General features: G+C 41.1%; 1 protein-coding gene across 6 annotated transcripts in view; it reads left to right on the forward strand.

The window, feature by feature from the left end:
- The first annotated feature begins 484 nt into the window (after positions 1-484).
- Positions 485-25898, forward strand: part of APC (APC regulator of WNT signaling pathway) — a 97340-nt gene continuing 71926 nt past the window's right edge. For 4 of the 6 annotated variants that reach the window (XM_082336324.1, XM_082336327.1, XM_082336328.1 and 1 more), the window contains exon 1: positions 815-872. The gene's annotated coding sequence lies outside the window, so the exon portion shown is untranslated. Of the gene's footprint in view, positions 508-814; positions 873-22254; positions 22301-25898 lie in introns of those variants that run through there. The other 2 variants (XM_082336326.1, XM_082336325.1) reach the window with 2 other exon arrangements.

The raw sequence follows: 25898 nt of genomic DNA on the forward strand, positions 1-25898 counted from the left end.
TTACGATTGGGAGCTGGCCGCTAAAGCATGTCCACCGGCTCAGGGCACGCCAGAGCCCGCCTTGAGAGGAGAGGCCTGCGGGACGGAGGCGCCTCAGCGCGAAGCTGAGGTGTTTCTGGCGAGGCTCACTGAGCGCGTGGACAAACACAGGCTGAGCGGGAGGATGGATCTTCTGCGGGGGGAAAGTGCCTCGCTGGCTGCCGGGCGAGGTCCCAATAAGCACACAGAGAAAGGGGGAAGGACCCCGGCGCCGCAGCCGAGGCCTCGGCGGCGGCGGGCGGCCCCGACGGCGGCGAGCGACCGGTAACGGCGGCCCGGCCCCGCCGCCCGGCGGCCCCTCCCGGCCGCGGCCCCGCCCCCCGCGGCAGGTGCGCGCCGCAGGGAGGGGGGCGGAGCGGCCCCCACCTTCGCGCGTGCGCGCCGCCGCCGCAGCGGCCGGGCCGCGCCTGCGCGCTCGCCTCTCGCCTCGGGCAAGATGGCGGCGGGGAGATCGGCCCGGGGAAGCGAGTGAGGGGGGCGGCTGGGCAGCCGGGCTGGCGGGGAGGGGGCCCCGGCGCCGCGGCCGAGGTGCGCCGGAGGGAGGCGGCTGCCGGGCGGGGGCCGGGCCCGCGCAGGAGCTGGGGAGGAGGCCGGGGCCGCCCCGGAGCCCGCCGCGGGGATGAGGAGCTGGGGAGACGGGGCAGGGACCGGCCCTCGCCGGTGAGGAGGGGGAGCGGCCGCCCCCGTATGCGCGCCCGCCGGCGGCCCCTGCACGCCGCCCCGGGGAGGAGGCGCCGCTCTCGGCTCCGCGGGTCCGCGCCGGCGGCGGCAGCGGCGGGAGGCGCCAGAGGTGTCGCGGCGGCGCTGCCGGGCGGGGAGAGCAAGGCGGACAGGTGAGTGCACCCTGCCCGCTCCACCGGGCCCTTCGCCCCCGCCTCCGCCGGCGGCCCCCGCTAGCGGCAGCCCCGGCGGGCCGGTCTGAGCCGGGCGGCCGGCCGGGGCTTGTGGGCACCTCGCTGCGGGCGCCCGCCCCTGCCCCGCGTCCCCGGCGCCCGGGGCAAGGGCTGAGCCCCGCCGGTGCTGCCCCCGGGACGGAGAGAGCCCGGCCTAAGGGGTGCTGCTTAAAGCCAGTAGTGGCTTTTTCTTTGGGTTTTGTTTTTTGTTTTTTTTTTTTTTGTTTTGTTTTGTTTTTGTTTTTTGTGGTAGCATACTGCGATTTGACTTCATTTAGCGGTTTTGTTCTTCCAAATCTGCCAGGAAGTGTTCGGATACTCGACAGCTAAAATACCACTGGAATATGAAGGCAACAGAGTCAAGGCCCAGCAACTAGGTGTTAGCAAGAGCTCAGCTGCTGTCTTCTAGGAAAAGACACTTAAAGTCCTTGATGTGCAAAAACCTTCCTCTAACTGTTAGATGAGTCTTTGACTTCAAAACACAGTATTAGTAGGGCTTATTTTTTCTGTTATGTGTCCTCTCTGTCGTCTTGTAATGAGGGGTGCATCTGTACAGGTGTCTGTGACTACAGCCTCCGTTTCTGAAGTCATTCTAGCCTCAGCGGCCATTTGTAGCTTCAGAAGTGATTGAACGTAAAATAAAATAGTTCAGATTTCTGTAAATGTCAGCTTCATTGTGTAACTGCAAAGTAATGGAGAAGTGAAGATGTGAGTGTACTAAACTATATAACTGACTTGTTTGTTGTTGTCCTTCCCCCCCCAACTATAAACAATATGATGGTAGTGGCCTGTAAAACTGGGAAGACAAGCCCTTGGGTAAAGCTGTCGTAGAAACTTTTAACTTTCTGAAAAAGAAAATAAGGTTCTGCAGAAACTGTTTTCATGTACTTGCGTCTACCAGCTACTGATTGAACAAGAGGAGATTTTTTTATGTAGTAGTGGAGAAGCACTGATTTGAAAGCTTTGCTTCAGGAGTACTGCTAACATTTTGGTAAGTTAAGGCTATGGCAAGAGTTAAGTAAGATTAGATCACTAATTGAAATGCAGAGAAACGGAATAATTGAAGTGCAGAGAAACTGAACGTTTTTCCTGTTTAGGTGCTGTAATCTTATATTTTTCAACTGGGTTTGAAAAAAATTATATGCCAGATGGGTTCATCCAATCCTAAACACTCAAGAAGTATTAGTCTTAAAGTGAATGTCATGAGATCATTGTTATGCTTCACCTTCAACTTCCTTTAGTTATGGTGACGACTATTTCTAGACTAGTTCTGCCAGTGAGGAAGACCTTGCAAGTACTTGCTGTCCTTGGATGCTTTAGGTTTCAAAAAAAAAAAAAAAATTATTAAGTAAAAGGTATTTATACTTAGGGGTATAAAGGGAAAAAACACCAAACTCTGGAAATCCAAATGGTGATGCAGTTGATAAAATTTTTTTTTTATTTCAAAATAATGCAATGGGAAACACACTGAGTGTAAGAACATGTCTTACCATGTGTCTTATTTCCATGCAATGAAATACATGCTCAAGCATGTCAGCTTTTGATACCTAGGCATGTGTTGCACAAAGTGTTCGTTGAGTAACTGACATCACTACAGTTTCTTTAGAATGTCCAATGAATACTATCAACAATGTGCTGTGCCACTGTATGCAGAAAGTTTCTGATACTCTGTAGTATCTTTTTTGATATCTTTTGATATCTATTTTTGATCTGTACTAGTGCTAAACTTATAGCTTTGGGCCCCAACAAACACCTGCATTTTGTATTTACAGTACCTTGTGTATTCTTTCAAAAACTTATATATTTGTGTGTATATATTACTTATTACTTTCAGTGAAGACTTCTAGATTATTTCTAGAATCTTATTATATCTAGATAATCTCTAGTGTAAGGGAGTTATATTCCTCTATGATTGTATTTGAAACTCAATAGCATGGTTAACAATAAAACTTCCTTAATCCTGTAATGATCAAGAAAGAAAATTTTGATTTGGCTAACTTTATTTTGGCTAGACTTTGAAAATTCTTTGAGTAAAAGCAAAATAGTTTGGATTGTTTTAGAGAAGTTTACTTTTCTTGTTTGTTTTAAGCAGCTCAGTAGCAATAAACAGAATTAGTTGCACAGGTATTATATATATGCTTTTGGAAATATTTTATGGTAGCAACTTGTTCTGAAATATCATGAGTGGCACGTGAAAGCATAGTACTGATGTAGGATAGTGTGCATCTTGTTTCCACTGTCAAACTATGCTGTAGAAGTTGTTTCATAGCATTATACAGTAGAAATCCATTAATTCTGTGACCTCTCACACTATCTGAAACTCAGTGTAGGAATCTGGTTTTTTTTGTTGTTGTTGTGCCTCGTATATTCTCCTTTGAGTTGTCTTGATTTGGACAGTAGAAAGCAATGCGTCTTTTTCTTTGTATCAAGTTACCATTTTTTCACAGTATGATTTTTAGTAACTCATATGATAGTGATGGAATAAGCAATGATTTAATGTACTGAAGTTATGTAGGTAACCAGCTTGGTGAATAAAACATACACTGCTAACTTTTCATGTTTTAATGAGAGTATAAATGTTATGAATGTTAAAAGAAAAAACAGTATATCAGGATTATTTTATGAGCCAAGTTTTCAATGAAGTCTTCATTGTAAGTTTAAAAATGCAGTATGGCTGTACTAAAGGAGTGTACATGGACTCAGCTGGGAAGTGGAATCCAGTAGTTGTAACTGATCTTTAAATGGATCTTCTAGTTGTTTGCTGTTCATCTTCATATTATTTTCATCATCCACTTATTAACAGCATTAGCAAAGCAAAACCACTTTTACTGTATAGTCTTAGCTTTAAGTCCTCCAGTTTCACTTACCCAACTTCTAAAGTTTTGACATTTAATACCCCACACTGTTGGGATTTTGATCCTAATCAATTTGAATTATGACTACAAGTATGACTTTGTTAAAATAGTGTTAAAATAACCTGTGATATGGCAACTCATGCTGTGCTGTTGTAGAACTTGGGTTGTTGAGTGATTGCCATTCAATTTTAGTTGAAAGTTGGCATCTGGGTGCATCAATTGTAGCTGGACGATAAAACTACTAGGCAGTAAGCATTTGCTCAGAATATCGGAGGCCTATATTCAGCAGGGATGGTATGTTTCAGTGAAGGTTATGGGAGAGGTAGGTAGCTGGCAAGAAGGTTCAAAAGAATAATACATGTTTGGTTTTGTTATCTCCATGTGTTGTTATAACAGTACCTCTGATACTGCTTGCTGGTCATGGTCACAAGGCTAGTATATGCTAATTTGAATTGACTGCCAAAGATTGATTGGGTTCCCTGAGTATCTTCATTTGTGTCTTTATTAGAGGATGATTGCTTTAATGTTAGTCATCACTAATGGAAATGAGAAATTTTAAAAACATGAATGCTTTTTGAGATCAGAGAGAATTCATTTTGCCATTACTTCCACGTGGATTTTCAGCAGGTGAGAAATTAAATTCGGTAGACAAGAATATCTTTTGAATTAGTAAATACAGTTGTATTAGAGCACAAGTAGTTTGATTTCTCTATGGAAATGGTAACTAAAACATTGAAGTTTGAGCATCAATAGCATTTTGAGGTGTCTTTCATAAGCGTGGTGTTATTCTTCAGGGGTGCATTTTTAGGGTTGCAACCACAAATGGATAGAATATTAATCTCTAATCGAAGAAGAGACCTTACTCATGTATGCTTTGTAGTTCAAAACAAAAAGAATTTAGGCTTGTGTGAAATAGCATAATGATACCTCTCTTAATGCTGTAATTTTTTTTGAAGATACGAACTTTTTATTCTTATCTTGTAAGAGAACTCTGGTGACACAGTAAGACATCACTTAAGGCTTAGCTTTTCATGCATAGATTAAATTCTTTGAGTGGAAATTGTGTATTTTTTCTGGAAATCAGATATCAATAAAAAGCCTTGTTATTTGTGCAGTTAATGCATGAGTGTTGGTTGCTTTAAAGAGATTCTGAAAGGTGCTGGGTTTCACAAAACTGAATTTGGCTGTTAGTAGATTGGCCTTTTTGTAGTAATTGGCATGTGGAGGGAACTGGAAGGAAACTAGGACTTCTCATTGTTGTGTGACAAGAGTGCAAAGAAATCATGAAAGCATAAATTGTGTGAGTTGGCTCTCCCTTTATTAATGGAAAAAGGTTCTCAGGATCACATGAGCTTTTTCTCCTCTCTGAAACCCCTGCTATGGAGATCTCACATTGCTGCTGTTCTTCTGTTTAAAGGGCTTCAGCTAAGAATCCCTTTAGAACTAAGCAATAATTTTTCTGATATAATAGTGTTAAAAATTCCAATTTAGCACACATTTTATACACAAATTTAGTTATATTACTCAAACATGCCTACTTTGTCTCATTGTTCTTTCACTTTATGCTAATTGAGTCATATATTGAGTTTTATGACTTGGTTGTGCTTTGCTGCTATTTCTTGGAGTAAGATTTCCACTTTTTTTATACACTATACATTGAAATTCAGTTGATCAACGGGAAACGTTTCCCTCAAGCCCCCTCTGGCTTGTTTTGTTACAGGCTTTGCTGGAGTTTGCATTTGGATTGCAAACTCCATGTTTAGGTAGTGGGGTGTCTAATAAAATTATTTGAATGCCTGAGTAAGCATGTGAGGATAGAACATGCAGATGTCACTGTGTATGCTGAAGTGGATTCCTGCTCCTTATTTTGGTTTGTCTCCTGATGTGTGATTTGTTGGGTTGTTTAATTATTGGGTTTTGTTGTTGTTGTTTTTGGTTGGGTTTTGTTTGTTTGTTTGTTTTTGTTATACAGGTGTATCTTTCTTAACTGATTTTTGGGAATATGGAAAGGTAAGTATTAGTGTGAATAAAAATATGATGTAGATGGAGGCTCTGGTTATATAACTAAGAAATGAGGTTCAAACATGGTGGTGAAAATCAAAAGTACTGTAATATTAAATGTGTCCCTGTAGCTTTAGAGGAAATTACCTATCAGGTTGTCTTTGCAAGATTTTTTTTTTTGGACAAAAGTCTTGTGAACATCTTTGGTCACAGACTTTATATTGAGGTATCTACAGTAGAACAGATCTGAATCCATGTTGCCACTTGTGTTATCCTTGGAGAAACAGACTAATCTTCAGAGTGATAGAAGCAAAGTGTTACTACATCAGAATTTTTAGAAGGAGTCTGTCCAACCTAGTATTTTTATGTAATGTGGCTGTAATTATTTCCTAGAAATTGAGGGGCGTTAATAAAACCAAAGAAATGGCATGTAGTGTGCAGAGATTTTTGTTGTTGTGAAAAGTGTTTCTTGTTTTGGGTTTTTATAATGAATAGCCTTTCATGACTAGTCTTCGTAATAAATTTGTGGCCTTCCTTGCTAGGATACTGTTGATAAGAGTTCTTTCTTCTCTACAGTTCAGTAATTATAACGATGGTTCTCCTGTTTGTGATAGGTAGCTGTTACTGCACTGTGGGTATAAAGTTCTTGCTTACAATGTCTTATCTTGCAGCTGATCTCCGTTCTCGGAAATGATTGATTTGCCAAGCTTGTGGAGTTTGATGTGATTAATGTTGCTTTTCATGCCAGTTATGCTTGCATTTGGAGGAGAATATAAGAAAAGGTGTTGATGGTAAGAGAGTTGTAATTAGGAGAAGCAAAGGAGTGTGCTGCAGAGCAAGTTAAAATTGAGGTGAAGATATAGCTGTACCTGTATTTCAGTGCTTTTGTTTGAGGGGAGGAGCAGGGGAAGGTTTAGTTATTCCTTGCAGCATAGACCTGAAGATCAAACTTACACAGTCCATTAAGAAGCAGTAATAAATGCTGTTACAGGAGGACTACACATGAAATAGCTCTTTTCACATGTGTATGGGTTCTTTGTTAAGGAATAGGATGATCTTTTTTTATAGAACCATAGAATTGTTTTGTTTGGAAAAGACCTTTAAGATCATCCAGTGAACTTAGCACTGCCAAGTCCACCACTAAACCATGTCCCTACGCACCACATCTACACATCTTTTCAGTACCTCCAGGGATGGTGACTCAACCACTTCCCTGGCACTTCATAGATAATATGTACTATTTTTTATGTACAAACTACTTGTATGTTAAACAGACATTGTAGGAAGTCCTACTGTGTAGTTAGCATTAATGTACCTTTCTTTGGATATGTTTGAGAGCATATGAAGGATGTCTTGGGAAGGAAATTTACCATGTTGATACCTACTTACTGGCACTGGAAATTAGTAGTTCGGAGGTTAGACTCTTTCAGTTCCTAATTTTTAGAAGTGTTATTTCAGATATGGTAACAGTACTGTCCTGGAATGTCGTAACTCTAGGAATTAAGCTTTTCAAGGGGCTGTGGTATAAGAATTTGAGCAGATACGTTCATGTTTTACAAGAAGCAGTCGTGCTACTTGTTATTCTAATAGATGCTTTAATGGTCAAAGTTTCTTCTAATAGTGTGATATAGCAACAGTTTTTGTTTTTATTTGAATGATAATGGAAACAGTGAAGCATTCAATTATCATTGATAATTTAAACATTTAAAATGTTTCTATATTTAAAAAAATCTAGAGTAAAAAATGCATAATTTATCTTTGATTTATTTTAATAATGCAATCCATTCCTTGCTGGCTTGAACCATCTGGAAAAGAGGATGTTAGAAAGTGCAACAGTTTTTTTTTTTTAACTGTGGCAGTCTTAATTGCTACTTCAGTCAGTAAGAGTTACCTCCGTTGCTTTGTGTATGTATAACATCCTTTGGAATAGTCTAAGATTAATCAAACTGTGAAACAAGACATTCCTTTTGAAAATGGAGTAGTTTGATCAAACAAGTTCATAATCTTACTAAGTTGTATTTTGTGTGTACAGTGTCTGAATAAAAATACTGAGTTCCTCAGTTGTTCGTCTTGGAGGCAGGTCATAGTAGTGCTGTCTTTACAGGATTAAATTCAGATGTCAGTCTTGCGAAGAACCTCCACTTTGCCTCAAGTTGCTGACATCTTAGGGTAATACTGCTACTGTCTATTTGTCTTCATTTGTGCTACTCAGATTAAATATTGTTTTTCAGTGGTTACTTCTTTTCAAAACATCATCCTGATATCGGATGCATTTTGAAAATATAATTGAAAATACTTTTTCTTATTGCAAAGTCTTTTGGTACTCGTATTGGTCTTGGTAGTTGGTCACGTTGGTCTTTACTATTCAGTAAAAATTAAATGCAGTGTAGTTAAACTCTGGAATTCTAGAAGCTTGCTCTTAAGACCAGCAATTTAACATGCCTTCATTTGTGAACTTTTTCATGCAGTTAAATGCTGGCTTCTAGTTCCCAAAGCTTTGAAACATTGTCGGAAGTCTGCTTAATGACTTGTAAGAGCCTAAGAAAGTGGGTGAGCTTCACACTACTCTTGCCTACTTAGTAAAAAAACCCTTTTCTGTAGCCGATCTAGTGCCTGGTTTGAAATTTTAGTATCATGTTGCAACCTGCTTATTTCAGTGAAAATGCTGGCCATTTTATCATTTTGCTATTCTGTAAAAGCTTCAAATAGGTAGGCTCTTCACTTTCATGACAGAGAAGTCATCTTCCATTCTGAAAGAGAAGTTTGTATTTTCAGTCCTGCTCTAGTGTCCTTCCAGTGCCCATAATGCTTGCCCCAAGGAAGGATTGTCTCTTCCTCATGTTTAGGAGTTCTTCGAGTAGAAAATTCCCATTAATGATTTGCAAAGCATATAGGTCATAAAGGGCTAAGTAGCTGTGGTTCTTTTACTGTAGGAGAAGGGATACACAACTGAAGTTGTTTTGAACCCAGAACTTCTTTTTTTGTATGGGTTTGTTTTTCTCAGTGGGTTTTGTTTTGTTGATTGTTCTTTTTCTTTTTTAGAATTCACCTGTGCTTTTTAGTGGGGTGAAAAAAAAAAGATTTGGGTATTTGAATTAGACATTCCACAAAGGAAACAATGTACATGCCTTGAACAATGGGATTTCTGGAGTTAAATGCCTGTCTTGTCTAAGATTGTTTGCAACGTCTGTATTTTCTCCTCAGAGAGATCTACATTCAAGATCTCTACTCTTTCCAAGCTGTTTCCCGTAGAAGTTGTGATCCAAGGGCTCATGTAAAGTCTCCTTGATTACTCTGTATTAGTCATTAAAGCCTTGGTTGTGGAATGAAGTTTGGGTAAAATTGTTGGCTGTCAGCAGGTGCTATACATGAGGATCTAGACCAACCGAAAAAAAAATGCTGATTATGTTAGAATTTACTTATTTACTTACTTTTGGCATCAAAAGCCTCCTTGTCAGCAGTTTTGGAGTAAAAGCTTTGGTGCCAGTAACCTTGACACTATAATTGGCACTTATTGCTGCCGAGAAGACAGCGTCAGCAGGCAACGCTGAGATACATGAGATTCCAAGGTTAGCAGAATCTAATATATGACCATATTCCTTCCACACTGTTGCTTTTTAGCAGAAAGCAAAAGTGATTTTTTTTTATAACACAATGTAACAAAAATTTCATATACAGACTTTACCAATACCAGGATTAAGCACAACTCTGAACACTTCCCAATTGCCTTATATATCTATTTCTTTAATCTTTCGTGGTACTAGTCTTGCTCCTCCCCTCTATTTCAGCAGAATGACTCTATTGGGGTTTTGTTTGCTGGTATTCAAATTGTTCAACTGCAAGCCTTTCATTGTATAGGACTCTAATTTTAGCCCAGTCTAGTGGAGTGGTGACTCAAACTTCTGTAAAATTCTTGTTTCCGCAAAAGCAGGCAAAACACCCACAGAGTTCCTGCCATTTGCTCTAGCATTTTTCTACATTTTGGGTTTTGTTGTTATTTCAGGGAAAACCACAGATCTAAATTAGAAATACAAGCTGAAAAAGGGCATTAGCTCATGTGATTTTTCTTCTTTGGTTCCAAATATAGCTTATTTGTTTATATGTATTGTTACATACGTTCATGACTTTTTAAAAATTCTGTATAGACTGAGGGTAGAAATGTCAATGTAGAATAATGGTACTTAGTTCACATGTGTAAGTCTCTAAATATGGTTCAGAATGAGCTCCAGAAAGGTTTAAGATCAGGACTCAGCTTGGAATCAATGAAACAGTTTTAATTCGATCACATCCTTTTTTTTTTTTTTCCCCCCACTTGGATCTTAGTATAATTGCATCCAGGCTACCAGGAAGCACAGAGTATGCCTGAGTACCAGTTCATACACGAATGTGGTTATTCATATTTTTGTCTTAAAATATGCTTGCTAGTTTAACGTGTGTAAACTGTAAATTTGTGTCCTTGCATTCAGTTAGATTCATGCCACTGTTGCGTTAATGCATTCCAGTGCAATCAAGTAGCCAGAATATTATGAGACTTCTTGTTAGTTAATATAAGACTAATGGGATGTTTGAATTGGCATGGAATTAGGTCTCTGACAAAAGGTTTAGATGCCAGTCCAAGTGATGGCTGGCTAATTAAATGTCTAAATGTCATTGTTAAGACCTTGAGAACTAGACTTGATTCATAAAGCTTTTTCCAAAAAATGTTTCAAGTGCTGGAAGCTGAAAAGAATGAATTGAATGGAGAAAGAGAGCTTGTCTTCCTCTGAAACCAGTGGATTTGTGTGTTGCTTTATTTGCATGAAAAAGTAGTTGTCTGTACATGACTGTCTTTATACTGTTCCAAATCTCTCTCTGTTTTACTTGTGAGCAAGATGTCCAGATTTTTTTTTTACAAGTGAAACAGTGCCTTGAATGATGTAAAGGTACTGAAGAGTCCATGTGACAGTCTCGTATACATGTAGCAAAGAGGACCTGAAACTAGTAGTAATGGCAAAGCCTGGTTGTAATTCACTGTTTTATATTTTAGAAGCCTCAGGTGTTTTAGAATGTTTTAACTTGTGCAGAGAAGAGTGACAAAACATCTACCTTCAGCATACTGGGGTTGCCATGGCTAAGTTTTATATTTGCTCTCTGCTAATATATTAATTCTTGCCTTTAATGTCAGCTGCTGTGAATATAGGTAGTGTAGGAGCGTACGAATTTGTTACTTGCTCAATCAGTGTTTATTGCTTGAAAATTTTCTGACTTGTGACTTACAAGTGATGGAGTTCTTTACAAAGCCAAGTAATTGATTGTGTGGGCAGTCTGCCACCTAGTTTGCTGTTTGAAGGACAATTGTCCGTTTTATTAAATTCATGTTCTTTTAAGTTTATTGCCCCATTTGCAAGCATGGATGGATAGTGCTTTTCATCATTCTTGCCTCTGCTCTGCATTTCCTAGGTTGTTAATGTAATTATATTGCAGGAGTCTCTAGAAGCCCTGTAAACATCAGAATTGCTTTGTGTTGAGCAAACCTCGGATCCATAAAAAGGCACAGTTCCTGTACTGAAGCAATTACACTGCTCATAGCCTGTGGCATATAACGTTACCAGGCATTTGAACTGGGGAATAAGGTTTTCATGAGGCTCCCTACTAGCACTTGCCAGCGTTTACTCTTTGGGAAAGGAAAGGTAATACACAGTAGATAAAAGAACGTGAGGAAAGTATCAGCCAGGTGTAGACTAGAAAGCCCCTGCTCTTGTAGCTCACTTGTCTTTCAGTGAAGTCATGCTATACAGTCTTTCATGGAAGTGCTTGGACTTGGTGGAGTGGCCATGCTCTGCCACATGCCTGAAGCACAGCTGTACCCTTCTGTGTAATGGGTGCACATCTGGGCACACAAGAAAAGTTCCAGTCAAGCCACTCGGCCAGATGACTTTAGTCACATACATGTTTGATCACACAGTGATTCAGTGCCATGATGTGAATGTCACATGAAATTTCCAAGTGATAACACATGTCTGGTCATGAGATAGGGCAAAAAATTCAGGGAAAGTGGAAAAAGTAAAAAGTGAGACTGGGGAACAATTAATCCATAATCTTAAATAAGAAAATTTCGATTACTGCCAACTGTGTTTCTGGAGAAGGACTGTGGTTTTCTGTTCATGTGAGAGAAGGAATTTTGCCAGTGACATGGGATCCCTTCCATTGTTTCTTCCTGTCAGAACAAGTAATACCTACTGTGAAGATTTCTGTTTTTCTCTTGCCACCTGGGGTAATTAGCTTGCAAAATTAACCCCTTCAGTGTTGTGGGAAATGCTTAAATTCTTGGCATCTCAGCTTATCTTGATTTGCAGGCACTAAGTTTGCCTGCCACTTTATTTGGAATTTTTGTTTGGGTAGAAACAATGTGTTATGTCTGCCAGAGTTTACTCAGGATCATTCAGTGCCAGGCAAACTTTAAACTTGAATGGTTTGAGTTTTAACATTAAAACAACACAAATTATTTCCACTAAGGGATTCAGTACTTGATTAAAACTGTAAACAGTAATAAAAGATTAATGGATCAATAAAATGCAAATCCATGCTGAGGAGGAAGATCTGTGTCAAATATGGTTTTCCCTAAATCTCAGCTAGTTGGGGCTGGTGTTCTAGCTGACTTGCCTTGGGGACCTTTGAAAATACATCTTTTCATTTAAGATTGAAGTATTGGGGTTATGTGTTAGGAGGAAAGAAAATGAAAGTATTCATCTAGTACACTTAGCAATGGGAAGCCTTTCTAAATATGGTTGTGATTATTTAAAATTTTCCCTTCCCATGTCCGTAGGGATTGGAGGCTGAGATGCAAAATGTATCTGTAATCAGTAAGATGTTTTTCCTCTCAGTGACAGTATTTTAAATTGTACCTCTAGCCTGAGTGTTTCAAGAGACTTGCAATGTTATACGCTTTAATCATGCATGCAGTTTTATCATACAGTTGTAAGATATAATGTTTGCAATTTAGGTATTTTGATTGTCTAAGTTGAGTGGCTGATGGCCCTGGATCCAAGCTGGGGGAGGGTAGCTGGCACTCAAATATTCACTCTCTCTAGAACAAAGAATTTAAAAACACTCCTTGTTTCTCAGTTTTTACAAACTTAAGTGCCTTTTTCTCTCTGTAGCTCCACTGATGCCTTATTTGTTCTGGGCATGGCTATCAGCCCTTTTCTTCTTCAGTTGCTTTTTCCTAGTACTTACCTGAAGTAACTTTGGTAGTGGTAAACTTTTAGTGGCAACTGTCTCAAATGCTGGTTTTGTTACTCTGAAGTTGCATGTTGATTTCCAAGATGAAGAATGGCCCAAAGAAAGGCCACTGTTGCTACATGTATAGAGCTTGGTACTGGGAGCAGCTTGCCTGGAGATGCAATGAATAGTTCAGTTTTGTGTTCTTTTTCTACTGAGCAGGTAGATCAATTTCAAAAAGTATTTGTGCTGCTGAAATACTGGACGGGGCAGACTGAGTCACCCACCCTTAGCTTATACTTGAATTTTTCTTCCTTACTGACTGACTATTCGGTAAGCTGAACCTTCATTCTTAGGAGAAAATATCCTAAGATATTATAGACTTATCAGATTTTTATAAAAACACCACGCCAATGGAAGCAAAAAGTCTTTTTTCAACCTCAGTAGTGTTACAGAAATTAAGATTTGAAGATGCTGTTCATTCAAAACGCCAAAACAAAAACATAACTCCTAGCACCCACTCCACCGACACCATAAAACCCCATATTTTGAAATGAGGCTGTGGATTTTTAACTTTCAGTAAACACACTAAACTGTGTGCCAAAAGAGGAGGGGGAAAACAAAAACCCTTAGTATGCCACCAATGCCTAGAGGCTTGTGTAACAGCAAATTCCCTAAGGGAGTGAGACCCAGATCATCCAAGGGAGCATTTTTATGCTGAATAAATAAGCTGAAGAGAGCAAGAACGTTTCCAAAACAAAAGCTAACCCAAAAATCTGACATGAATCATTATGTTTGATGATTAATATGGCTGTGAGCAGGAAAACTGCATGCTGGCCAGGTGTCCGTGGGGGTTGTGCTACCTGGGAGCACAAGTCCATTCTGCAGCAGTGCTGCCTCCCACAGCAGCTCATCTCTGCACGCACAGAAATGAATTAATGGTGAAGTTCTGCACTGGTCCTGAGAAAAGAGCTGGAGGACTTGCTTTCCTAACCTTAACAAGCCATCAGCTAAATCTCAGCAGTGTGAGACTTGATTATAATTGTTGCAACACATTCTGAGCATTGTGAGGCATTAAATTCTTGCAGGATTAAATGTATTGTGAACTTTCATGCGTTTCAAGCCCAGAACGGATCCCAGCACTGTTATGTATGACCCTTATATTAGAAGCTGCAGAACACTGAAAGTCAATATTTCTTAAAGAAATACCTTGTGGGCTCAGTTCCTACTGAGCTTTTGTGATTTGATTAACCACACCAATGTTAGGAAATTCAATTCCAGTTTGTCTAATTTCCAACTGATGGATCTCTTTAAGCTTGTGACAAACTTGGAAGTATTTTCAATACACAGTAATAAAAAACAGCCTACTTTTTGCTAAACCAGCTAAGTTGTATTCCTTAAACCATACAGCATAAATCTTCCTTAAACTGAGCTGGTTTTTGTAGTCCTTCTTCGAACTCCTTAGGAATTACTGTTATGTACTGAAATGTGGAAATTTTTTGAGATTTTTAAGGAAGATATATGTATCCTCAGATTTTTTGTCAACACTTTAGCTTGTAAAGGACAGTTTTTCTGGATTGATTTGATACGGTTGTCGTATTCTAGCTAAGAGCCTCTGAGGCTCAGGCCTTAATTTAAGTGTTTAAAAGATTATGATTATGGTAAGAGAACTCACAGCCACAGCTTAGCAAGATCTTTGTGTTTCTAGACCTTGTCACAGCCTTTCTTAATGCAGTGAGCTTTAAGAAACTTGCCTATAGCTGGAACATTTTTTTTTTCTTAGCAGACTTGTAGAACGGTGATGGTTAACATACCTTTTTGTAAAAGGTCTTTGCTACTGGATTCCACAAAAATTGACCTTCCCTCCATTTCAATATTCTGGGCAAAAAACATGTTGATGACCTTTAGCTAAACAGATTTTTAACTGATTTATTACTACTAAAATGTCAGAATGCTTACAAGAAGTCAACTGTTGCATTAAGAACATCTGGTTCAAACCAAACAAAGGGAGGACTGAAAAGAAGGTTGTGAAGAAAAAGGTAAATATTCCAATGGAGTGACAGAGCTTCCATCTGTCAGGGTGGTGTGGACTTCTGGGGTGCTCCTCCGTTCACTATAAAGCTTAGGTAACCATGTAGCATCCGTTATTTTAGCAGTGAGCTCTGTCAACCACAGTGTAACAAGAAACTGAATCTGATCATCCATTTGCATGTGCAGTCATCCATTTGTCATGTACAGATGTAAATACTGCAGCTTCTTATGGCCAATGCTAAATACTAAGAACAAGCAAAATAGGGCTTTGTCTTGTAACTCAGGCCACTGTAAGTATTCTAGGTATGCACTCAATTTCTTCTACTGGGTCTGACCCTTAATCAGTCTCTGAGCAGCTGATGCATGTGCAGCCCTGGGTAAAGAAGTACATCAGAGCCAAGAGCTGTGCGACAGCTAAGGACAAAGTATTCTAAGACTAAGTGCTTTGATTACAAAAGATAGCTCTGGTGGAGACCAGGCAGATCCAGAGCCTGGCACTCTCCAAGAAACATGGGAAAACATCAAATTCTTGATCTTTTTCTAGACATTTAATATTTTTCTACTCTATGGCCCAGATGAGGAAAAGAGGAGAAATCTGTATTAATAAACGAAGTCCTCTAGGAAGAGCTTTTCCTCTGAAAAAAATTTCCCAGAGAATCCCTGAGGTACGCTAGACAAGGGCTTCTATACAGAAGGTGCTCAGCACTATATATGTTCAGCCTTCAATACAGTTAACAGATTACAGAAACAGAATTAAAGATAGGTTAGAAGGTGTGATTACAGGTTTCCAAAAGTGCTGAATAAGGCTTTAGTTTGCTGGAGGTTTGGAATGAGTGGGTAGGCACATGCATGAATCAGTGGAGTGAACGAAACTACACTTGGAAGTCAACTCTTTATCTGGTCAATGTGAACTCACTTTCTGCACATTGCCAAGAAACGATAAGTTTTCTACCTCATATCTTTAAAATCAGCTTTCTAAACTTCTGTAAAAGTCCACCCCTTTAGTGGATTGGATGAGCACCATCCATTTCTGTTTTCTTCCTTTTTAGCTTTTTTATCTTCCTTTTACATTGTTGCAACAGAGCTTTTTGGATAGGATTGTTTTGTGAAAATTAATGCATAATGTTAATATTGCATAAGATGAAGATATCTGTAGTTAGTTGGGGAAAGCAAGAGCTCATGTAGGTATGTATTGAACTTCTCTGTTGCCTTTCATCCGAGGTACTTACTGGGCAACATTGCTCTGACTTGCTACCTCCTGGTGTCCTTCAGGTGAGGCCCAGATTAAATAACAACTCAGTTTGTTGATATTTGACCAGAAATATTTCTTTGAAGGCTTGTACTCTAAAGTCCTTTAGAATTGAGGCCTAACAACTATCATGCTTTGCCATAGTATTAAGAGGAGGTGGAAAAGAAAGGTAAATAGAAGGAAGGCTGAAAATATAAACATGCAGCTGGTTAGAAGGGCAAGAAAACACAAGGCATGGCTGAAGTAAGAAGTGGTAATTACAGTACACAGGTGCAGTAAACTACCTAACAAGCCTGAAAGAGCTGCAGCAGAGGAAACAAAGCGATACAATACCAGGATACTGTGATGTTTTTAATTAGAGGGTGAGGAAACCATAGTTAATGTGAAATGAAGTTGTGTCAGGTGGCGTTTATTATATAGCTGAGATAGAAAAACGGGTAAATGGATGGTGAAGTTTACTGGTTTAATGGCTTGCTATGCAAACTCTTTTCATTATTGTTGTACTGATTTTAGAATATACGTGACTAATATTACAGATTGGGCTGTGGCACCATGCTAGATCTTAACAGATGTGAGGAAGGAAGCAGTCCTTCTCCTTGAATCTTCATTTCATTAAGTTGCAGCAAGAAACTTGCATGCAGATGGAAAAACTTAGTGAGAGGGAAGAAAGCATGAGTGGGAGATGCCCCAGAGAGCACAGTACTTCTGGACAAAACTGAGGAATTGGCAAACAATAGACAGTATTAGATAGTAAAGGATTTAAAGAGCAGGTGATAGCTTTCTGTACATCTGACTTATTTGTGAAATAATTAAACAGCATGCATTTCTCTGCTTTTCTTGTTTAGCTTATGTTACATGACTTTCCGGTAGTTAGTTGACTCCTGTGAAAGACAGATCCTTTCATTGCCTGTGGGAAAATCTTCTCAAGTTCAGGAACTTGTAGCATAACCTTCTGGGGGAAGAAAAAAAAAAAAGTGGAATTTTAATACATTAGTGTAATAGAAAATCTTAAAAGAACAACTTGATTTCTGATTCTTTATTCTCGGTACAGAAGTTTCCTGTCTATTTTTGTAGGATTAGTGTCAGAAGAGTTGAGTGCATGTGCTCTGGATGATGCATTAGGAACAGTGACAGAGGTTTTTTTTCCTTTCTGCATCTGCATGAAAAAGGTGGTCCTTTAGTTTCTTGATCCTCAGGAAACCTTTTTCTGATGATCTTTCTAATGCTTATAGTTGGAGGTCATCTGTATGGGGAAATAACATGCAATATTTCTGAGAGAATCTTGATGGACAAAGTAGGAATACAGCTTTTCATGGTCAAAACACTGGTATTAATGCTGATGGGAGCAGGTTATGAGTATTCCCAATGTGTGTATATACAAACTATCACTGATCCCAGTCGCATGGTAAGGACAAGGCTCAGAGAGAACAATACACAGTCTGTGTGTGGTAGTGAGAGAGGTGAAAGCAACTTCACAATTTCCAAGGAAATGAGAAGCAGAGAGCATGTTCAGCTTCATTGATTTTTAAAATAAAGTTGAAAGGCAGGAGGGGATCTTTGGTTATAACAGCTGCTTAAGTATTTTATCAAGTCCTGTGTTAAGATGAAAATTACATCTATGTAAAACAGATGTGAAATCTTTTCAGTTTATTTTGTTAATAAAAGCTGTTTACACCACCTTTCTAAAAGATGCAGCCTGATGTAAGTCAATGTGTAAAACTTACCTTAGTAACTGAAGTTCTGAAGGCAAGATCTCTTGAGTTGGCAACGCTACATTTCACATTTGCGAGTAATACCAACCTTCGTGCCTGGCAACAGAGAGCGAGTATTTAACTCATTATCCAATCCACTCACTGTGCCCAGAGTCTCTGAAGCAGGTAGTACCGTGCATGTGCAATGACTAATAATGAAATATCAATCACTTTAAATATACTAAATAGTAAAAAGCTTCTAGGGAGAAGGGTACTGCTGCAGAAGGTGAGGTTGTGAAGGCACAGAGAACTGTCCCATTTATGAGCCAGTTATCTAAAAACAGAAACCCCCTTGCATTTTCTATTGTAATAGTCTTGATTTTATGAAGCAAATAAATACTCTGGGGAATGTCCTTTATGTTTTTTAAAACGTGGATCTTAATCTGCTGAGAGCTTCTATTTAGCCCTACTTAGTAGAGAGGGAAACAGGGTTATGACAACTTCATTTGGTCTCAAACTGGATTTCTATAAATGCAGGAAGAAGTTGGGAAATACTCAGTGCATGGATTACTTCAAATATTCTATGAAAAGATTGCCAATTCCTTTTCTGGAGAAAATTCCCATTTGGCTGTTTGAGAATGCTGTGCTGGGTAGACTGCAGGGATCTTGTCCAAAATAATAGAAGTAATCGTATTTTGAATACTGAAACTGAGCTGGTATTTTTCAGTAGTAAAGCTTTGTGTCCCTGGGATTTGATCGCTTCATGCAGAGCTTTCATTCTTTTAATAGATTTTAAAGGTTGGTTTTTTTTTTTTTTATGTAATACGGAGCAGGTATTGCTAGACCTGTCTTGGTAATGGCATCTTTCAAAGAGTGAAAAAGCCATCTTGTTTGTTCTGCCAGATAGAAAATAACCATCCAAAAATAAACTAAGTCTAAACATTACTTTTCTCTGTACATTTCCTTTCTGTGTTTTAGTTTTTCCTGAGAGCCTAACCTTTTTTGTTCAAATACTGTTTAATTGGTATCAGTTCTATTAGCAGAATCCAGTACTGCACATAGAAAGCAGTTTTGAAAGAAAATAAGAGTATGTGTCACAATACCATTCACCTGTTTGGCTGTGTATCAATGTTTTAACACCACTGGAATATACAGTATGAGAAAGGTCATCTTATTACTAATAACATACTATTTATTAAACTGAATTTCACTTAATACTGGATTTTGCTTCAGAGGCAAGTGCGTGTGACACAGACATAAAACATAAGCTGCCATTTTTATGAAATCATAACAGAGTGGACATGACTATGAACAAGGAAGGGAAAGCTTTCTGTCTCACACTCAGCTGTCATCTTGGCAGAATGTATTGGAGAATTCATGCTGCTGCTTATGCTCTGCTTGTTCTGCGAATAGATACGGGACTTCAGGCTATAGAGCAGTGAACCTAACATCACTCATCACCACTGCATTTACTCAAACTTAAGCAGCTTGTGACTACCAGGCTTTAACCAGAGCCAAAGGACTAACCAGTACCAGGACTAACAAGAATCTTTTCACAGAGTGAGAACTATAGATAGTTTTTCAGAGTTGCAGAAAATGCCATATGATGTGTGTAAACAAATGGAATACATTATGTAGCCTTCAGTCTTTTGATATTCCTATTTTGGATTCCAGAAAATTAGGTGTACTTCTCAAGCTTAGTTTTTCAATTCCAAGTATGCAGTGTAGCTCTAAAGTATATAGGATTTCAGTTTCTCTGGCATTTTCTTTGGCATCGGTTATCTGGTATTGTCTTTGCACACTTAAAGTAGTCACTGCAGACTGCGTTGCACTTGCAACTTCTTAAGATGATTTAAAACCATTACTGGACCAACCTGATGGGTATATAAGCCACAACTCATATTGCAACAACTTGCCCACTGATAACGTAAGTGTTGAGCTATGTCTATACTTACTTGAGTATACACTTATGCTAATGTAAATAATTTTAGGATGGAGAGAGCTGCACAATAACAACTGGGAGCACTTCGCTTTTCTGAGGGGAGGAACAGTGGTGTGTATCAGTAGATATAAAGTGAGCTGGCTTTAGATCTAATGCCTAGCTAGGTACTAAACCGTAAACCTGGTAAGAGTAATGTGATAATTTGTTACAGCTGAGGGAGTATGAACTCAGTCTCTGTAGTACATCAAGTCTGAAATGAAATTGAGTGGATCAAAAGCCAGAAGGGTGTCAGCCATTGCTGTAATTAATAGCAGCTTTGTAGCAAAAAATCATAGAGCCTGAAACACCCTTGAATACTGGCCCTGTTAACTTTTGTTTAAAATGGTTTACTGTAACTGCTGAAGCGACAGGACCTCTATAGCTAGCCATACTGGTGAAATCAAAGAGGATTTTGTGTGATACCATGCTGAAGGTAGCAGATGACATAATGTTATACGTGTCCTTAATCATGAAGACATTTGATGAAAGGTTATCTGGTCCTGAGAGTGGAGTATTGCCTTCTGTGACTCTGGAAAAAGGAGCCATGAGAAAACAGCTGGAATTAAAGTAGTAGTATGTAAGTATCTGTAGTGCAATTGCTCACGTGCATACATAGGCCTGTAGTGCCTTTAATTTTGTCTGTCTGGTCCCAACCACGGCGTTATCACGAGCCTGCTTGTTTCATACAAATCAAAGCAATTGTCATAGGAAGAATGAAATTTCCTCAGGCAGGTAAGGATATATGTTCTTAATGAGCTATCTATCCTTATGTCCACTTGTATAAAACTCCATGATTTATGTGAAGTGCCACAGGGAAGGGCATTCATTTGCTCCAGTTGAGAAAACGGTTGCACTTTTTCAGATGTCTTTTATCAGGCACTATTCTGTTGAGATGGACTACACTGCCCATAGATTTATTCTTGAATGCTTCTTCTAGAGGATTGAAAAGACTTAATATTGTGCTGTTTCTACAAAGCTGCCTTTTATGTTAGAGCTGGATTTTTTTAAACGTCATCCCCACGGTACCTGTTATCCATAAAACCTTTTTTTAAAGCAAAAATACAGACTATGAATTCGAACAGCTGAAATAACAGCTGAATTTCTGCTGTCTCTTGTATTCAGTAGTGTGCTTCTGTGAGGCTTTAAGTCTTCTTCACGAGTACTTTGTTGCGTCCTTATCCTTGGAGAGAGATCAGTTCTGGAAGGGGATTCTGAAGTAGCTTCATTAATTGATTTGTTTATTGCTCTGTCTTTTGGATTTTTTCCAACCCATCGCTAAACTGGTATCCGTTGTTTGAAGTTGGTATAGCTTAAACGTAGACATACTCGATCTGTTACTAAACTACCAAGTAGTAGTGACAACTTTATACCTGAAAAGCACTTGAAAAGTGTTTTACTGAACCGCAAATAAATCTGAGATGCCCTTGAAGGATACGCTAACAGTTGGCTTTTTGGTGAGCAGCGTCTCTGTGTATTTCTATAAAAACTAGCCGACCTGTATGAGCTTTAATTCTAGTACGTGCAGAACCTCGTTCCATTTTTATATAAAAGCAAAGTGTCTTCCTTTATATAAATGCAGAAGACTGTCGTCTTACATGGTATTTCGTCCTTGCGTCCTTTTATTGAAAGGTGGACGAATGACTTCACAACTGAAGTGATGCGGGCGCTGGTGAGGTCATTTCTGCAGGGCGTGCGTCACGGCTCTTGCCCGTGGCCACGCGGAGCGAGTCCCGGTGCCGCAGCACAGAGCGGGGGCGCTTTGGGGGGAAGCGGAGGCCTCCGCCTCCCCTCCCGGGGTTTAAAGCCTCCCCGGCCGCTGGCGCCGGAGCCTGCGCGCACTGGCAGGAGTCACAGGCTGTGTTTTACGTCACGCGTGCGCAGTGGGCGGTAGCAGGTTTCGGGCGGCGCAGGCCTGCGGCGGCGTGCGGCGGCGGGCAGGGCCGCAGCGCTGCGCCGCGCCGCGGGGAGGAGGACGGCGCCCTGGCACGGCCCGAGCGCGCCCGGCCGCCTCCTTCCCCTCAGCGCCCCGCCGGGGGCGTGCCCCGCCTGCCGGCTGCCAGCGCCGGGCCCCGCCTGCCGCCGGTGCCCGCGGGAGAGCGGCCGGGCCGGTGCCGGCCGCCGAGGGCCGCCGGTGCCGAGGGCCGCGGCTCCGGGCGGGGGCGCAGCTGCTCCCCGCCGAGGGGGCGGGCGCATCCTGCGGGACGCGCCGCCCCATTGGCCGGGCCGCCGCGCCGGGCGGCACGTGACCGGCGGGGCAGCATTGGCCGCGGCGCTGGCGCAGGCGGCGGGCGCGGGCGGGGCCGGCCGGGCCGGGCCGGGCGCTGGCGGCGGGATGGAGGCGCAGCGGCCGTGGCCATGGGGTGAGTGCGGCGGCGGCGGAGGCTCCCCGGGGCCGCCGCGCCCGGGCGGCAGCGGCGGGGCGGCTCCCTGCGCCTGTGACAGGGAGGCGGCCGCGGCGCCGCCGGGAAGGGAGAAGGCGGCGGCTTTTGTGGCTAAAAAAACCCCAGAACCCACCGCAGAAAGACCCCGGGCTGCGGGCAGAGGGCTGCCGGCGCGGGGGGGAGGCGGAGGGCCCGCGGCCGGGCACGGCGGGGAGCCGCTGCGGGCGGCACCCCGCGCCAGCCCGCGCCGCCGGCGAGGGGCACAAAGCCGCGGCGGAGCGCTGGCGCGGCCGTGCGGGCTGCGGGGCTGGGGCGGGCGGGCGGGCGGGGGTCCCCGGCGGGCAGCCGCAGCCCGGCGGGCGGAGGTGCCCCCGCGGCGCTGCCCGCGGGTGGCAGCGGCCCGGCTTTGTTAGCGGCGGCGGGCGGCGGTGCCTCCGCTGCCGCAGCGCGTCCCCTCGCCGGGAAGGGCGAGCCGCGGGGGGACGGGGGCCGGGCCGGGAGGGGAGGGGAGCCGGGCCGGGCCGGGCCGGGCCGGGCCAGCAGCGCGCCGGGGGGAGCGCGGCGCGTCCAGGGCGCCCTGGGATCCGCTGACTTCTTACGAATTTATTTAACATCACAAAGAGATGCTTGGGTCCGCGACTTAACCTGAATGCTGTGGGAAATCTTAATAAATTATGTATGAAGCAGTGGGTCCTTTCTTTCCCTTTGTCAGATACGCAGCTTTTATTCTAGTAATTAGGTCATTGCCAGCAGAGCGCTCCTTGCTTCTGCAGAAATCTGTGGCGATTTTTGGAAGGCACATATGCTGCCAAATTATTTCATCCTATTCACCCTTTGGGTCAAGATTTAAAATCCTTCCTGTGGGCTTACGTGGAGGACCCTGGCTATGAGCTCCAAGGAGCATTTTTCATTTGATGGGATTTTCTTCAAGGGATCAGCAGAGCCCGGTTTTGGCTCGGTTTGGGTAGTCGTACAGTGAAAGATGCCTTTTAAAGGCGTAGCGAGAAACCTACAGCTTCTTAGTTTGAGTAGAAGTATTTTCGTAAATTACTGTGCATATGTGAATAATACAATATAGATCAACTTCAGGTTTTAAATACTTCCCCCCCTCTGCTGTTTGTTCCGTTGAAAGTGCTCCTTAATGTTCTTTCTACTCGTTTTTTACTGTTTAGTCAATTTTTCTGTTACTTCTAATGCAGTTAATAGATTTATGAATATTTTGTCGAAATTACAGTTCTTTGAAAATACACATAAACACGTGTACTGAAAGTAGTTTCCTGGAACCAGACTCTTCTGTATTTTACTCGAAGTAACTGGTAAAATATTTTTTTTGCTCCTTCTCAGTTCTGTTAAATACGATAAAGGTTTGGTGAAGACAAATCTAACTGACTGAGTTTAAATTTCTGCTTTATAGTAAACATCCCCTCAAAACATTTTCTATATATACCATTATTTTTTAGAATCATAGATTTCCTGTCTATCAGTAAGAGAGGCTTTGGATGATGTGAAATTTTAAAACATCAGTTGAGGACTTACCATTTGGAGGAATTGGTTTCAAAAGGTAAATTGGTCATACTAGATGTTTCTCTTGTAACATTTTGGATGTTCATTATAGTTGCTTAAATATTAGAAGATACAATAGGTGCTTTCACCACTTTTTTTTCCTGAAAGGAAAGAGGATGACAAAAGCACAGTACTGATTATGGTGATTATTATGGTGATCCTTCTTCCTGTGCCTTTTTAAGTCTTAAAAAGAAACGGTCTTAGTATTGTTTTGTGTAACAAGTGGAGTAGTTCCTGAAACAAGCGGTAGTCACACTCTTAAAAATGGCAGCTTGACTAAAACATCACTTTTAAATGTAATACTTTAAGTAATTTAATGAGTGCCGACTCTCCTAAATGTCATCTCTCAAATGCCATTGTGATACTTGCCAAAACATTTGTACAAAATATTTGGTTATGTTAAATATTCTGATATATGTTGTCATAGTACGCTATTAGTATATCATCAATATGGAGTAATACAGCGTAAGTTGGAAATGCATATGGCTGAAATCGGTTCCTTTGGACTCTAAATTCTTATGTTGGATTTCAATGCGTCTTGGACTCTAAATTCTTATGTAGGATTTCAATGTGTCTTAATTCAGTGGGTAAAATGTTTATGTTGATGAAATGTGATTAATTATTTTTTCATCAATGTCGTGAAATCCTGTTTAAAATAGGCTATACTGCTAATGATATGCTGTGACAGTAAGTCATTGTCAGCGAAGACCAAGTCTCCGCTGGTGGTTTTCCAAAATTTGTGCAGGACCTGTGTGAAACGATGCTGATATATTTCCTGCAAGACAAATGGTCTTCTGTTCCCTACAAGCGCTGAAGGGAACTCTGAAGATGACCTTGATAGGTCAACCAATATGGGGATTTATTTCTTTATTACAAAATAATACTTTTTTAATGAAAACTGATTTATTTCATGTTAATGGTTTTGGGTTTAATTTGTGTTTCCAGTTAAAATAGGAAAATAGAGACCTGTCTCAGGCTTTTTAATAGCCTAAACTTTCTAGAATTGAATCCTTAAAAGATTATGAGAAATATAGAAGTAAACAGGAACAAGTCATATGCAGTGAGGGAATACACAATTAGCCGTGAATAGCAAAGATGATCATCATGAAGAATGAGTGTTGAGGCTTGTGAATCATCCCTGGTCCAATATAAATTATGATTCAAATGATGTCTGGACTGCTTTGTGTTCAATATAGTATTTAAATGCAAATCATGTTTCGTATTTTCACAGTTGCATTCTGAATGCAGCATGACTAACCAGCTAAGGAACTAACCAACCCAGAATTATAAAAGGAAGAAGTGGGACTTTTTTCTTGGCAGTGTAATAAAAGCTGAACTTGACTGTTCATAGCCTGAAATGTATGACTTCTGGATTTCACTCTTTTTTTTGTACTAAGAGGAATGTGTTTTGGATTGTTAGCATTCTTCAGTAAAATCCTAAACATGGGGTCATTTCTGTTTCTCACACACACGCATACTAGACTCCCATCATACTTGACCTGTAATGAGGAAGGCAAGCCAAGAGTTCAGACCATCATCTTCTCTTTCCTTCTCCTCCTGGTCTTTTAAGGAATGCGGAGAATATGGATCACTTTTTATTTCGAACCTTCATCAGCCAAGTTAAGTTTTGGTTATGCTTCTGCTTATGGTGGTTGGTGAGTACAGGCCAAGTATTGACCTTAAGGAATTATCCCAAAATATAACAATGGATTGAAAGCTCTTGCCAAGTTATGAATTCATTTATGGAAGAACAAACCCAAAAAAATTCTCTACTCTACCACCCGCAGTCAAAAGGATTTAGGAAGGTCAGGTATAGTAACGCTTCAGTGTTCTAGTCTGCTGTCCACAAAGATAACCCTCATGCAGAATTGTATAGAAAAACTAAGAAAAAATCCTCTCCATGCAGCTGACGTGTAGTGAAAATTGTGTGGCCTTCTTTTAAAGGGGCTAACCCTTTCTCACATTGTATTAGGATAACTGATAATAGTAATGGCTTTTCATCTGGCCCTTGTGT

Source organism: Platalea leucorodia (genome assembly GCF_965183815.1).
Source record: "Platalea leucorodia genome assembly, chromosome: Z".
NCBI classification, from domain to species: Eukaryota; Metazoa; Chordata; class Aves; order Pelecaniformes; family Threskiornithidae; genus Platalea; species Platalea leucorodia.